Genomic DNA, 14,171 nt, shown 5'->3' on the forward strand with positions numbered 1-14,171 from the left:
CAATCAGCGGCCGCCGGGGGGGCCGGGTGCGCGCGCAGGGAGGGCCGCTGTGGCGGGGCGTGTGGATGTGCGTAGCGTCCGCCCGCGGTGACGTCATCCTGCGCGCGCCGCCCCGAGGGCCGCGCACTCCGCTGAGGAGAGGAGCGGGGCAGGGCGGGCGCCGTGAGGCGGGGCTCGGTGCGCTGCCTTGGCGGCATCTGTCCGTCCTGCGGGTGCTGCTTCAAAGCACCCTTTCCCTCCCGTGCAGCCCCGGCGGTCCTGCCTCCTTCCTTCCCGTGCGGCGGGGGAGGGCTCGGCGGCTCCTGTAACGGCCGCGTCTCTATCCCGGCTGTGGGTGCCGGAGAAGCGCAGGGCGCGGCCGCGGTGCTGATAGGCTGAGGGGATGCGGCCAACGGAAGGAACCGGCCGCTGGAGTAGGAGCTGGAGCTGAGGAGTGAGGCTTCCCTCTTACCTCTGAGAATTGGGGGGTCACGGGCGGACCCCAAAAGAGCAGAGGCCCTCTCCCGCTCCCTGTGCTGTGCCCTGCCAGGGTTTAAGACACACTCTTCAAACCAGAGGGGAGGCCTGGCTGGGCTTAACATGCCTTCAGTGGGAGCCAGCAGTACTCAAAAATAGGTTGGAGATAGAAGTAGCCCGAACTTGCCGGTACTGATGACTGTCTCGAAGCCACTGGCAGTAGCTTTTTGGCTTGTGTGTATAGCTATAGGTAGGTGGCTTTTTGGGAGGGAGTAGGTAAAGGAGTAAGAAAAGTAAGGAAATGAGAAAAATTTCAGTATGTGGATTGTTAAATCTTAGGCATGTGTAAAGCGTGGTCATGTAGAACTGGTAATAAAACTAGGAAATACATGTAACACGACTACTACAAAATAATACTTTATGGAATAGCATAATAAGGAAATACTACCATTCATAGACTGTGCACAAAAGTAAAGTCTGGGGACTATATGTTAATCACCACCCAATTTAGACAACAGGGATGCGGATTCTGTTTTTGAAAGTTTTTAAAGCTGGTGCAACCATAGATGGTGGTGGTCTTAAAATGTAAATTATTTACCAGCAATACATAATTAGATAAGCCTGAAGTTAGCACACAATAAGAAGACAAAAATATCTCATCATTAAGCAGTGGGCTACAACAAGTAGCACAAGACAGATGTCTGAAGACAACAGACTACTTCCTATAAGATGAATAGGTTTGAATTAGTTCAGAATCATGACATAAGACATCCAACCTGCTGTGCTTCAGGTTGTGATGATAAATTAGACCATCATCTTGTAAAGAGGGATGTGTTTACCTAATGGAGATAATTTACCAAATTAAACTACCTATGTTCTACACATATTACATTAGAGCTGCATCTTGAGAAGAAATAGAAGACAATGGCTTCATTGATCCTTTTAGTGAAGACATACCAAGGAAGAGGGGTGTGAAGGCAGACTGTTAAACATAGACTGAATCCAGCCTTTTAGGAACTGATATGGTCAGTGCAGGTAAATTGCATTTTGTCACAGGTTTCTTCTGGCACAACTTCACAGCTGTGGTAACTTTTCTTGAATCTATGTTTTGAAACCATCTCTGCCCTTCATAGTATGTTTTTGATTTATAACTTTATGGAGTAGTTTCAGTATGCTGTTAAGAGTTTAATAATTGCATCTCCCAGGCAAGACTGAGACAACATGGATTAAAAAGGCTTTTAGAAAAAAAATATCTGCAAAGCTAGAATTTGGGAGAAGGAACGGGGAAAATTTGAGAATATTTTAGAAATGTGTTAAAGGCGAATTGCTAAATTCAAGAGAAGAGACCAAAACTGGCTTATCATCTAATTTTTACTATGAGTAAGAATGCTCGTTCCTAATATGCTGCTCTGGGATGCTTCACGGTTATCAGCAGTTCTGTATTGCTGTCCTTTCTCCACCCAGTTTTGAAGTTCACTTAATGATGCAGTTTGAGCTGAGCGTTGAAAGACCTGGATGAGATAATTGTATTGGTATAAAATGTTAGCATTAACTAAGGTGTTTAGATGGTGTAGTGGAAGGTACTAAACACAACTTTAAAACCTTGGTTCTGGAAGAAGGCTAAATTGGAAAGGGATAAATGGTTCTAAGAGGTTCTTACAATAGCCTGCTCTTCTATTGCCATAGTCCCAATGTTAAGGTCACTTTCTCAGTTTTGATGGCTAGCTCCATCTTCAAACACTAGCTATCCTGGAGGTACCTTGGGCTCACTTTTAGATACCAAAGGGTATGTTTCTTAGGTGTCATAACTCAGTAGGATTAAATGATGGAAAATGGTGTGAAGCTGCTGCAAAAAGAAGCAGCTGGTATGTTTGGAGATGCATTACAAGCTTGTACTGTGTGCTAGAGTGCACCAGGCAGTGCAATTTTAAACATGGTTATCAGCCTCTGTTAGTATAAAGAGCTCTTTTCAGTTAGTTCAGAGCAGCTTGTATTAACAAGCAATGTTTTTTGGCTTTCAGCATACAGCATGTGGCACATTTTGAGAAGATTTTTGGAACAGAAATGTAGGCTTCACAGATTATGCAGTCCCCCAGCACTGCTTTTATTTTGTTTCCAAAGTGACTGGTTACTGCAGTGTCCTGCCATCAACACAGAAACTAGCAGACCTGCTGTGGGCAAAGTTACGGAAAAGGTCATCTGTAGATTGCAGAGAAAATGCCCGGCATCAAAGTGAGTACTCAGTAACTCTCATTAGGAATTTTATTTGTAGAGTAAATACCACAGCAACTAATTATGGGAGGCTACTTTTCAATAATGTAGGTACTGTTACTTTGTGTTCTCATATAGGTCATATAAGTATGCATATACACTTCGGTTTCTCTGTAACAGTCATGTGACCACATATTTCCTAGAAATGTCAAAGCGGCTTGTTTATGACATGCTGAGAAAAGTCCTGTGTAAATGCCAAGTACATCTTTATTAACATTAGAAGCATTATATGGCTTTTGAATCTACAGGCTATGTAATTGCTACTGAAAGCAGGAATCTACATATGAACTGATAACTGAGCTAATTAACACGACTTGCAGAACTAGAGAAACTTGAAAACTATTTGAGCAGCATGTAGTTAACTTATGGTGCGATAATAACATACACTGAGTATCGCCAAGTGTTCATGCGTATTTCTGCGAGATGTTTTACATTTGTTGACTGGTAAGAATACCTGATTTACAAAGTGTTTCCTAAGGGGGTGCTTCTCACTTCTGACATCCTGTGCTCCCCTTTTCATTCCCCGTCTAAGTATTTCAGTATTAGCAGACTATTGCATTGTCCACACCTGTCCCTGCAGAAGCTTAAAGCGTTGTCCTTGTAAACACAAATTCTCATAAACATGAGTAGTTGATATGAATGGATCTAAGCAGTTCCACTGTATTTTAGAAATATCTGTGTGAGTCATGTTTCAGGGTAAGTATATGCAAAGATTCAACAAAGCTGTAAAGTAGTAAGGTGCATAAGAGATAGACAATGAATCAAAATAGTACATAAAGTCACATTTTTCATCTGTGTGCAAATGACAACACTGTACACAGTAAGGATTTCTGTTAACCTTCCAGTTACCATGAAGTTAAACCTCTGCAGGGTTTGAAAACTACTGCTTTGTGTGTTTAATAACAACTACAACTGGATGTTCAGTCAGAGCACGCATGGCTGTTACGTGGTCTATAAAGTACTTAGATCTAGTACCGGATCTGCAGGTACAGCCTGGGAACTGTAACAGCCAGCACGTAGCTCTCGCAGGCCATAGCATCCCTCCGCTGATGCTGAGGGTCAGGGTGGTAAAAGGGCTGTCACCCCAAGGTCCCCGCTCACCGGTCACAAACTGTTAGCGGGATTGCTTCCTTGGTGAAGTACCACCAGGACAGAGCCTGACCTGCGGTGAACACTTGCTGAGTCGCTGCCTGCCTGCTACTTTTGAGAGAGTTTTGCAATGAATGGTGCGTGTATGTGCCAGTGAACCATGTAAACGTTATGGAACTCACACTTCAGAAAAAGAAACACTGTCAATTCATTTATGCTTTGAGTCGGTAAATTTCCATTTGACAGGTCTATAGGTTTTGATACAGTTGGTAACTTAGAGTTAATGCATTTTCAAACTCATTGTAAATGGAAAACGTTTCCAGGGTATTACTACTTTGCATTAGGACAAGTTTGCACTTAGATCTGAAGTCAGGCTGCGGAGTGAAAACTGGTGGTTTTCCACGTGCATTGGGTGTCGCTAGTGGCAACCTGTGCTTAAAAAAAAAAATACACCAACCAACCAAAAACGAGAAAAGGGAAAACTTGCAGCTTTCTAATAATTTAAGGTGACCTGGTCGACATAACTTGACATTTTCCAGAAGGCAAGAGGCTCTTCCCAGACCGAGATTCCTTGCCGCCCCCCGCCGCCCGGTGGCTGTGGGACTGCCCCGATCCTGCTCGGGAGATGTAACGGGAATTCGCGGCTGTGGGCGGCAGCGGTCGCTCACTCGCCCGGGCGCGGCCTCGGCCGCCGGGGCCCCCCCTGCCCCCGGCTCTGCCCGGGGCCGCCGGTCGCTCGGCGCGCTGCGGGCACTGGCCGTGGGCTCCTCGGCCAGGAGGCCGGTGCGAGGCGAGGGGAGGAGAGCGGCAGCCCCGTCCGCCCGTCTGCCGTTCCCGCTGTCCCACCCGCGCCGCATCCCGGGGCAGGCCGCCGCCTGGCTGAGCACGGCGAGGGGCAAAGGTAGGGAACGGCGGGCGGGGGTTGCCCCGAGCGGCCGCCGAGGTCCGGCAGCGGGAGCGCCACGCTCCCGGCGCTGTCGCCTCGCGTTTTCCCGGGCGGCCCGGGGCTGTCCCTGAGCGCCGACGGGCACCTGCAAAAGGGAGGGCGGGAGCTGAGCCCGCTTCTCTCCTAGCCCGAAGCCCGGCAGGCCAGTGCTGCCCCGGGGTATGAGTGTTCCGTGCGTTACCTTCAGCAAAAGAGGTGAGTTTTCCCCAGGTTTGGAGTTTTCCTGCGGTTCTACGCGGCTCTGGGAGCTTGTGATTGCAGGTTTGTTCGACGGTTTGCTCCAGGATAGTGTGGCAAAGGTAGTCAGTGAGGGGTTAATTTTGCATGCTTATAAGTGATGTTCTGAAGCCTAATTAAGGTTTTAATTTTTTGAGATATCATTCATTTAAACATGTACTTTCTGTAATGTTTGTGGGTGTTTTGAGGTATTTTTCTCATACCTTTTCTCTAGGTATGCTTTTCCATGTGTGAGGTGCAAGTACAACCCTAGAAAAGCTAAGCCGTGAAGAGACTACTTCTGTGAACAAAATTTGCACTTTTCAGATTTGAGCCCTTAGTATTTTTTCTGAAGTAACATAAACTAGATATAGAAACAAACATGAAAGTCTCCAAGTAGTCGCAGTCCATAGTTAAAACAATTACATTTATTATCTAGAAAAAGAAATTCCAGCTAAAGTTGTTTAAGGGTTTAGACATCTGCCTGTTACATCCAAGCTACTTAAAATTCCAGGGCCTGCCTTGTGAATTCTGTATGAATCACGTCTTATTTTTAAATGAATGGAATTTCATACTGAAAATATTCATGGCGTATTAAAGCAATACCCATGGCCTGGCTTAGACTAACAAAATCCAGAAAATTCAGCATGGAAGAAAAGCATTTATCCTTATTTCACCTCTGTATCCTGGTTTTCTAGTCATTTCTCCTCACGAATTACATAGTTACTCATTGTTGACCCTTCCAGGGCTTTAGGTTTGGTGAAGTGAGAAAATGCCAGGTGGTTACGTTCTGCTCCCAGTTACTTCAGACTTTACACCACGGTAACAGTATTTGTTTCAGAGCTGTTACTATAGTTTACCTGACTGTAATTGGATACTGAATTTGTTCAGTAACTTCTCTTATATTTTGTGACTTTGTCAGCTCAAGTCAGGCTTTTAATACAGAATCTGTATATGAATTGGATAATGCACAATTTAACTGATTGTCCTCTTTAATAGGACTTACAGAACTGGAAATATAGATGTAATACATGTTTTTAGTAGAGGCAAGAAACCACAGCGCTGTTTTGTGTGGCTAAAAGCAATAAGCATTCAGTTCTGATGACCTTTTTAGTGGAAATTCTGATACGACAGAACTGAAAGCTTTAGGGAAACTTTTATGTGTACACACATAAATAACATTGTGAAGTCAGGATGAGAAGGACTTTTAAAGTTAAAAAAAGTCATAAGGAATTCCAGTAATGACATTCTGAAATAGAGACAGCTTAAATATAGGAAGCTTGTATTTTCCTCTCTGGTGGCTGGACCTCAGAGGCTTCATAGATTTTTGCATCTAACTTCCTCTCAGTGTGAGGTGGGCTCCACCATGGTCTAGGACCCCCAAGGAGAGCTGAGGTCTGCAGAGAGCTGCAGGGGTTTAGCATGGGACAGAAGATTTACTATTTTATGTCAAGTTCTTGGTTTGGGCCTGTTCTATGTTAATGCATCTTAGGGGGCATTTAGCTGAAGTTTGCTTGCAGTGTAAGAACCTAGAAAGACACATTTTAAATTATAAAAGTCTGTAAAAGGAAAATACCTCATATTTTTTATTATGCAGAAATTTGATGTCTAAATATTAGTGAATAGAAATCAATTGGCAAAAACTTACTTAAATACTATCGCAATAGTTTTAAGTGGAAACAGAATTGGTAATGCTTCAACTATCACTTTTGATAGCAGTGCTCTTATTTTGGAGAAAATACATGGTTTGAGGCCTAACTTTGAATGCAAGACTCAAAGAACTGTTGGTCATGTGAAGGGGAAAGTTAAGGTAAATATTCTGAAGTCTCTGCAGCCTAATCTAAATGTTATACAAAGTTTAAAAGTTTTTTTAGTAATGAATTCTGTCACTACATTTCTTCACCGTGCTGCTTTTTCATGTATCATTTTTCCAAGTAAGATTCAATTGATGCCTCTCGTTTAAAGTTTGGAGCATGATAGATTTGTGCTGACATACATGCATTACATAATTCCAAGAGGGTGTCCATATGCAGAAACAATTAAGGAAAAGTGTAAAAGGGAGAGTACATTTAGGCTGAGAAGACTGAATCATTCACCACTTCTTCCAATGGATGTAGCTGGCTGAAGAAGCCCACAATTTTGAAATGTGCCATTGTATAGTGCATTCAAATGATGTGGAAAGGTTTGAAAGCCCTGAAACTAATAATTCCTGAATAGCAGCTGTGGACATTGTGATAAAAATTGCTTCCTTACAAGAGGTTAAAATAAAGAGTGTGCCTTGGTAATTACCAGATAAAGCAGCCTGGCTTGCAGGAATTACAGTAGGTAAGAGAAAATTCCTCATGTTAAAATATTAGGTGGATGATATTGTGCCCAACAAGCAGGAATGAAATTCAGGAGCATTCATTGCCTTGATATGGTCTAAAGGAACAGAGATGGTGGCATAGAGTGATCAGAGATGCTGCCATGCAAAAGGGAAAGTGGCTGGATATTTACTGGGAAGGCTGCAGTCGGTTCTGTAGAATTGCAGTTGTCCATAATTTTACTCCCAGGACATCGCCCGTTCTTTGTGGAGGAAGACACTGATTTAAACCTGCTGATCTTGAGCAGCTGCTCAACTTGTTAGTTTTCTGTACAGGAGAGAAGCTTGTAGTTGTAGATTTTATTGCTCCTTTAAACATCATATTTCAGTCTTTTTCTCATGACCATAACAGAAATAGATTCTGAAATCTTCCTAGTACAAAGTAGTGTATTTACATGTTGATGGATTTTAGAAAACATTTGCTCAAGATTTAAGTGTGTCTTACCAAATATTGCTTAAATTTTCATCTTTGAGTAAGTGGAAGGACTTTTCACCTGTGAAACTAGAAGACAAGTTTCCAGCCCTGTGTGTATGAATTTAATAGTCACCTCCTGTGTCATCAAAGAAAAATTAGTGAAGGTTTCTGTACCTGGTTTTTGTAGGTATAATATGAAGAAAATAATTAGAGGGATATGCTGATGCTTGCTCAAAAAAAATGAAACACTCTGTGATAGCTAGTGAACGGAAGCTATATAAGTTCTCAAAATGTTTAGTGGAATTTTAAGTAATTCCTATAAAGTTGGGCTAAGCCTTCCTGGTCAAAATATCCAGACATGAGAGTATCCACTTATATGGAAGTTAGTACTTTAGTTATTGTATTTATTTTGCAGATAGTGTCAAGATGCTATTTTACTTGAATGTAATTCTAAAAATTAGATTGCTCTGTAAAATACTTCGGTACAGCAATCCCCGTACAAGTCAGAATTACTGCAAGGGTGTCACAGAAGGCAGAATTTGAATACTGAATTGCCTGAGGATGAGTGATACCATTTCTGAAACATGGACATTACAAATAGGCATTCCAGGAATAGCATCACATCGCTACCCACATGCATCTGTGGGTAGTTGAGCTTTTTCAGAAAATTCACAGGCTAGCTACTTAATATTCATCCCTCGATTACATATGTAACAGTGTAAATACTTGGTGATAGAAGAGCTCATAAACTAGTTGGAAACCTTTTTTTTTGTTGTCTCACCTTTTCCTCTATCCCATCCTCTTCTGTCCCATATACATATGACGTAAATAAATGAATTTCTATTAATAGAATACTGGACTTTACCAGTTGGTCTTTTTAAGTGAAACAACCTCCAAGAAGCCAAATTTGGGGTGGCTGCTCAGGTAAAATCATTCTGTGAGTTATTTTGTTGTCTGTCTCTTTCATTTTATGAGGAGTAACATAGTATGAATAGCATTTAATAGCAGAACTGCAAATAGACTACACATCTACTGATTCCCATCCATACTGCCTGGACAGTGGGAAAAAATTGGAAATTTACCACATCTTTCCTCAAAGTCAGTAGGAAAGAACAGAGTAAACTGATCAAACTGTACGTCCCACAGGACCTTTAATCACTGACAGGTGATTGTCTCCTTCAGTGGTTTTGCTGCCTGTGGAGCAGCAGCCTCACTATGCTTTACACCTGGTGTTAAGGTGAAACACCAGGTTGTGATTGGTGGCAGACAGGTGAAGGACAGAAAAAAAACATGTGTTGTACAAACATATATCCAGTATAAGCTATGTCATTGATGACTTTTCACTTCCAAACATTCTTTTCTGTGTTTGCGAACATGTTTTATTATGTGTGTTTTTCTGGCATGAAAATTGTGACAAAATTACTTGCTTCAATTTCTGAAAGCAACTTTAGAACTCAGAGTGTTTGTACTTCTCAGGATTTCAGGTAAAAACGAATGAAACAACTGTTACTGTAGTTGCCCTATTGTCAGGGCAAAGAGGTCTTAGTGAGTGTAAAGTATCCACAGATCTGATGTCTCCTCTATCCTCACTCCAGCTTTTAGGTACATTGTAAGCAGGTTCTAAGGAAGACCTTGAAATGCAAAATTAACTTTAAAGCTGGTATTTTTTTGATATGTTGGTTAAGATGATGCTTTTATAGGTTTGTGTTGAACAACTGCTTCACTTACATTTGGTTAATGATCCAGTATACGCAGAGAGATGTATTACTCCCAATAATTTTAAAGGATTTAAGAATTGGTAAAATAGGTCTTGGGTCTGTTCATATTCTGCAAAAGTTTCTGGAATGTTTCAGGTGTTACTCTTTGCAGCTTTTATAAAAATAATTTCACAAGACACCCCAAACTCTTTTCCTGGTTACAGAAGCTTTGTTGTTGCAGGTATTTGTTGTACTACTTTAGCTTACAAGAAGGTGATGCAGCATATGAAATTTCAAAATAAATATCCTAGCTTCTCCAAGTAATTATTTTATAAATAAACTGAAACTCTTGGCAGTTAATATTTTTGCCAAAATTAAAACTTGGCAAAATGCTGTGATTCTATGAAATTATCTACTGCTTTTTGGAATAAAACATGCATAGTTGTGTGGACAAAAGTGTTTTTGTGGAACAGAACACATTCTCGTGCTTTTTAATAATTTGTTCCTGATACTGGAGATTAATATATGAAGATCAGACAGAAGTAGGGAGTACACAATGTAACGGCTGTGCCTTGAATTCAGTTGAGTGTTTTTGAAATAAATGGTTATGTTACGTTCTTGTTATAATAGCTGGTAGCCTGTAGTAGCCTGCTAAATGGAAAGTTACGTAAGAATTTGCACCATCGTCTTCTGTCTGAATGTTGCCTTTGCGTAGTCCTAACTTAATGAAATAGTCTCCTGCTGAATTTTTTCTGTTTAGTTTTAGTCCAGAGGTTGACTTTCCTGGAAAGCTTATGGGAAAATCCTTAGCCTGGCTTTGATTTAAAAAAACAAAACCCAAATCAATTATATATTTCTCCTGTTTGAAATGTAGCTGTGGAAAGAGGCTGCAGTTGTATAAACACAACTATATCATTCGGCAGTTTTAGCCTAGCCATTTCTTATTGAGTGTTTAATTACTTTGGAAATAAAAGATTGAACAAATGTTTTTAAAAATCTGGTGTCTGTTTCGAGTTTATTCTTAGTTACTTTATGCCATTTGTTTTTTGAAAAACTTGAACCCTGCTTGCTATCATGTCGTGAGGCTTGTACTGCTGTGCTTTTAAACTGCTGCGAATTGGGATGAATTCACACATACGCCGCTACCTTTGGTGGGGTGAGGCTTCCCTGAATGCTGAGTTAGGCCTTAAGAGAAATACTTATACCCATTGTGTAAAGCAGCTTTTATAATTGATGAGAATTAGACTTTTTGGTGGTGGATTGCAGCATTGATTATAAGATCCCTGACCACACATGAGCTCTGTAACCTGAATACTCTGTGAAGTTGGATGTGGTTGCCTCTTACCTCTCAGGAAAAGGTCCTGAAATCCCAATGCTATAAATACCTATGAGAGTGGTTACCTGATTTGCCTACCCAAATAAACACGGAATATTCACATACCTAAAGGTTTCTAGAGTTGTGTGCAGCATTGTAGACTTTATTAATGTGACACAGCTGATATCTCTGTAAGAAGTTTGAAAGCTTTATAGAAAATTGTAATTGCGATATTATTAGATCTGCGTGTTCCGTAAAAATTGATTTGGTCATGGAAAGTAAACGTGTCCTAAACATTAAAAATTTACTTAATTTTGATGAAAATTGGGTACAAGAGAAAGCCTGCTAAAGGCCTTCCACTGTTTTAAAGGAGTCCTGAATGAAGCTACTCTGTGAAGAAGTCTTCTCGCCCACAGGAATTGCGACCTGATGTATCCCACTGCTGCAGCTGGCTGGGGGAGTATGTGGGTTGAGTGATTCAACTGCAGAGAGTTTCTGTCTGTCACTTCTGACACGGAAATGTCAGTTCAGTTTGTAAGATTAAGCCTCTGTCTAATCCACTCTGGGCTTTGCTGGGAGGGAATACAAATACTGAAAAGTAAAGCAGGATCTAGCATTAACTATAGAAGCTAAGACTTATTAAAAACAAACGCCATGGCTCTCATCAGAGTAGGAATTTCGTTATGTCTATTGCTCCTTAAAAAGGTGGAAGTGTGCAATTTTTTTTTCTGGTGTGCTTGAGGTGACTTGCCAAGGAAGAATTTGGCCTGCAGTACGCATCAGAATGATCAGTTGGGGTGGTATAATCTATGTTTCTTCTCAGAAATCTGAGCCTGTTAGGTTACGTCTGTTTTGTGTGTCTAATTGCCTGCACAGTTATCCTTTAGAAAATGTGTTCACCTTGAGTTTTCACCAGAAGTTTTGCTTGTCTTTTCAGAGTAGTTTCTATTTCTAAACTCTACTTTAAAAAAAAAGAAAAAGAAAAAGTGACCTTACTTGGCACAGAAGGTCACATACCTTAGCTTTCCATCTGACTAAGTAATTCAGCTGAAAAATGAGCTAAGCAACAGAACCATTTTTGTCATTTTTGTGAGGGCCTTACAAAAATACTTGCTTGAAATGCTTTCACTTCACACTTCTTCACAGCTACCTTCCTGCCCAGTGCTAAACACAGCCCTCTGTCTTCACTGCATTTTGTGCCTCAGAAAAAAATGAATAGCTGCCTCTGGGCTTGCATACATAGGAACATTCAGAAAAAAATATCCCAAATTAACTGCATGGACATCCTGGAATATTAATTGGAGCTAATGTCAAAACTGTATTAATGAAATCACATTAAAATCTGTTATGGATACTTTTATTTGGAAGGGACTGCCATTTGTTTAGCAGACTTCTAAACTAAATTAAACAAAAGCATTTTACAGTCACTTTTAAACTATCTATGATTTACCTAATACATTTTAAAAACTTATTCAAATTAATCTTCTTGAAGGTTATGGCTAATAAACCCTGCTAAGCTTTGGTAGGGTGATGGATGAAGTTCAAATGTCTAATTCTCTGCTCTGCTCCTCCTCAGGCTGCTGGACGGAGTAGCAGAACAGCATGTATGCTTGCTGTGCTGCTGGGGTAGTTAACAAATGGTACGTCGAAAGCAAGGACAGTGGCCTCTAACTGGGGAGTTATGAGGCACAGATTGCTTACTGTGCTGCAGCAATGGCCATCTTTGGCAGGAGGTGAGGCTGGCAGCAAAAAGGGGTAACATCTTTGGTGTTCCCAAACATCTTCAGTTGCAGGGTTTGGCAGGACTTGCGTCAGTAGCATGAGCGTCTGTGTAAATGAACTTTCTGTCTACAAACTGTGAAGTGGGAGTGTGTTCTTTTCTGGAAATCTGTGGAAAGTGAAGGTGTTAAGTTAAACTATTTAGATTTTTTTCTTTTTTTTTTTTTTTTTAAGTTTCTATTTTTCTGATACTGAGGGTGTGCCTTCCAAGAGAAGCTGCTGTGGAATAAGGCAGGATGTACCCAACACCTGTTGCTCCACACACGCCTGTTTTGGGTATTATTGAATATTCTGGTTGAATGTGAAGTAGTTCATTATCCTGGAGTGTTCAACTCATTGCATGTGGAAGGAGTTACAGAGCGCTTTAATTTGCACTGTAAATTCATACCTTCAGTACAGAGTAGCTTCTTTGTGCAGATAAACTGTAAGAGTCCTTTTTCATTTATGTGTGGCCATGTATCATTGAATATCTTTCCACGCTCTTCCAGCAGTACAAAAGTCTGCTTCTCATGTTGTGGACATCCCTGACGCCAAAGATACTCCTGCAGTGAGGCCATCCTGCAGAAACTGTATGCAAGAGGAAATTTTGAATGCAGTTACTGGTGGGATAAGGTGCTCTTCCTTCTCTGGAATTATGGTTAAGTTCTGTACAGATTGATTTGGATGAACATACGGAATCTTTCTCATTTATATGGTTCTGGCTAGGAACACTTGACTGCTTTTCAGACTTGGTGTGTAGTAATGCATATTAAACTCCCTTATAACCTTTTGGTAGTTACACATCACTTTTTTTCTCCTGTAATTTATTCCCAATAATCTGGAATTTTCCTGGTAGTAACCTGCAAAAAGTCCAAAAATATGACCCTTTAAAAATTCCTGATGCTTCCCAAACTAAATACTCCCTTTTGACTAACAGAACAGATCACATTCTTTGGCATGGGCTCTGCTCCTGACCTCAGAAAAACAGTCTTGAAAATTAATTCAAAGAGTTAAGAGCAGTTGGAAACGGCTTTTTTGGAAGTGCTACTGGGTGTTAATTTCAGCTTTCTTCTGAGAATACCTGGGTTTGTGCCTGGGGTTCTTCTGTCAACGGTAGTATAAGTGTTATTCATAGACTTGTAATAATTTATATTAAGTCTTTTGCTCATGTAAATGGAATGTTTCATCCTTACAGTGTATTAGCACTTTAAAATTTTATTTTTTTTTTAATAGAGGTTTTTTTTCCCCTGCTTGCATTCTGCCTCTGTCTTTGTAGAGCTGAGAACTGGCCCATTTTGCTTTTCTGTGTTGCATTTTATTCTGGCAGATATTGTATAATGTGTAAGCTTGTAGATATTTGTTTGTGCCAATTGACATTTTCACATACACTTGAAAAAGTGAAGAAAATTCTACTTCAGGATATTTTAACATGCAAATGTATATGTTATTTTAAAAGTGAATTAACTGATATTTGTTTATAGCTGATGAGGAGAGAGTGAAGGCACGGACGCTGCGTATACAGTTAGTGTACATTCCTGTGGCAATAGATTTCCAGATACTTCCAGTGTACAATAAGATGAAGATGGGAAGAAAAAAAACAGATAAAGAAAAATGATTGGTTTTATTTAGTAAACAGTAACGGACTA

At 40.7% G+C, this 14,171-nt stretch overlaps 1 protein-coding gene across 1 annotated transcript in view; it reads left to right on the forward strand.

The window, feature by feature from the left end:
* Window positions 1-4,937: 4,937 nt before the first annotated feature.
* Window positions 4,938-14,171, forward strand: part of RNF144B (ring finger protein 144B) — a 95,186-nt gene continuing 85,952 nt past the window's right edge. The window contains exon 1 of the mRNA XM_027784246.2: window positions 4,938-4,957. The gene's annotated coding sequence lies outside the window, so the exon portion shown is untranslated. The remainder of the gene's footprint in view (window positions 4,958-14,171) is intronic.

The sequence above is a fragment of the Falco peregrinus genome, chromosome 3, assembly GCF_023634155.1.
Source record: "Falco peregrinus isolate bFalPer1 chromosome 3, bFalPer1.pri, whole genome shotgun sequence".
Lineage (NCBI taxonomy): Eukaryota > Metazoa > Chordata > Aves > Falconiformes > Falconidae > Falco > Falco peregrinus.